At 40.7% G+C, this 2,419-nt stretch overlaps 1 protein-coding gene across 1 annotated transcript in view; it reads right to left on the reverse strand.

Moving 5' to 3' along the window:
* SYAP1 (synapse associated protein 1) overlaps positions 1-2,419 on the reverse strand; it is a 31,057-nt gene that overhangs the window by 25,631 nt on the left and 3,007 nt on the right. The window lies entirely within an intron of this gene.

The raw sequence follows: 2,419 nt of genomic DNA on the forward strand, positions 1-2,419 counted from the left end.
TCTCCGCCTCTATGACAACTCGGACGCCGGCCGTGCGTGCGTCACTTCCGGCCAAAGGCCCCGCCCCTCCGGTTGTTTATTTTGTTAACGAGTCTGCGCGCGTGGAAAGCGGACAAAGGGCTTTTCCCACGAAGCCTGGCCGCGCCCCTTTCCCTGCATCGCCAGCTTTGTAGTGATTGACCCAGGCGTGTAAACGGCGTCCTTGTCACTCTAAGCACCTTGGGTGGTAACTTAGCTTCGCCTTTTCAGGTTCAGCTGGGCCGGCCCGTGGAGATGGATATCTTTAGCCTCCTCCTGAGACTGAATCAAAACTAACTCCTCCCCCTCTCACTCCCCCTCCAGAAAAAAAAAAACTAGCCCAGGGCCTCTAGGTCCAACTACCAATTTACAGGGAATACAGAGGCTGGAAGAAAGTGTTAAAGGATACCATGGGATGCAGGCAACATAGAATCTAGGCTGTGAGAAACCACAGGACAAAGGACATTGTTTATTCAAATAAATTGCAAGGCAGGGGAGAAGGGGAATTTATAGATTAAAAGCAATTTAGGAGACATAATGCATGGCAATTTGTGGATTTTATTTGGATCCTAATTGAAATAACCCCAGTGGGGTGGAAAAGTTTGACTTCATAAGAATTGGAAATTTGGTCATTGGATATAGATCATGAAATCATGGAACTTGTTAAATTTCAAAAAATTGTCTTTGTGGTAGAATACACAAACTTTACCATCTTAACTTTTAAGTGTACAGTACAGAAGTGTTAAGTACATTCACGTTGTTATGCAACCAATCTCCAGAACTCTGCCTATTGCAAATCAAATTGTGTATCCATTAAACAACTCTCCATTCTCCCCTCCCCCCAGCCCTTGGCAACCAAACTACTTTCTGAATGAGTTTGATTACTTCAGGAACCTCATATAATAGAATCACACCATATTTGTCTTTCTGTGACTGGCTTATTTCACTTAGCAAATGTCCTCGGGTTCATTCATTTTGTAGAATATGTCAGAATTTTTTTAAAATTCTGCCTTAAGAAAGGCTACCTTTATTATTTTTTAAATATGTTTTGATTGATTTTAGAGAGAGGGAGTGATAGAAACATCCATGAGAAACATCAATATCTATCAGCTGCCTCCTGCACACCCCCTACTTGGGATCAAGCCAGTAACCCTGGCATGTGCCCTGGCCTGAATCGAACAGGCGCCTTCTTGGGGCATGGGTTGATGCTGAGCCACACTGGCCAGGCAAGAAAGGCTCCTGTAAAAAGGCTGAATAACATTCCATTGTATGTAATACCACATTTTGTTAATCCATTCATCTGTCCATAGACATAGGAATTGTTAAATTTTAAACTGTGGTTAAGTGTGTGTGTGTGTGTTTTAATGTGTTCTTATCTTTTAGCCATACTGAAATATTTACCAATGAAATGATAAGATGCCAGCCATCCTGCTTCAAATTAATACAGGATGGGGAAAATGAGTAGGGATGTAGATGAAGCAAACCTGGCCATAGGTTGATAACTGTTAAAGTTGGGTGGTTATACTATTATGTCTGTTTTCCTATATACAGTATTTTACTTTTCCCATAATAACATGCAAGCAAACGAATAAAAAAAAACTGCCCAAGTGAACAACTACTCCTTGAGAACAGGGAGTTCATGAACATATTTCCCAAGCACAGACTCAAGCAATCTGTTGGTAAAGTACACCCATTATTCCTCCTCCTTCCAAGATTTTCAGAACAGTCGCTTAGTTCCAGTGAATATATAGGGGATGGATTACAACCTGATTTTTCCTGTTCTCCAGTTTTCCAGCCTGAGGTATATTTACAATTCAGGTCCAGAACTTTAGTTTAACAAGTCCAACCCATTTTTGTTTTTTTTCCCCAAAACAGCTTTCTTCACATACTATACAACTCACCAGTTTAAAGTGTACAATTCAATAGTTTTTGGTATATTACACTATCAATTTTTTAAATTACAGCAAATTATATGTAACATAAAATTTGTCATTTTAACCATTTTTTAAGTGTACAATTCAGTGGCATCAATGACATTCCAATCTGTTTTTAGAGTCTAGGACCTAGGTATTGACTCAACTTTGAAAGTCAGGAGACATCTGAGGACCAATGCCTTTCTAGGATTTATTAAGTCAGTGAGAACCTGAAAGTCAACACTTTCCAGAAAAATGATATTTGGTTCAAGTGTGATTGGAGTGAGCCTGGAATTTCAGTCAGAAGGGGGTTCTAACTCCACTTTCTAATAGGTGAATACCTTTGCCTTGGCCCGTGTTGCTCAGTTGGTTGGAGTGTCCTTCTGTACACCAAAAAGTGGCGGGTTCGATTCCTGGTCAGGGCACATACCGAGTTCAGAAAGCAACCAAGCATGATGTTTCTCTTTCCCTTCCTCTCTCTAAAATCA

This window comes from Myotis brandtii, unplaced genomic scaffold, assembly GCF_000412655.1.
Source record: "Myotis brandtii unplaced genomic scaffold, ASM41265v1 scaffold490, whole genome shotgun sequence".
NCBI classification, from domain to species: Eukaryota; Metazoa; Chordata; class Mammalia; order Chiroptera; family Vespertilionidae; genus Myotis; species Myotis brandtii.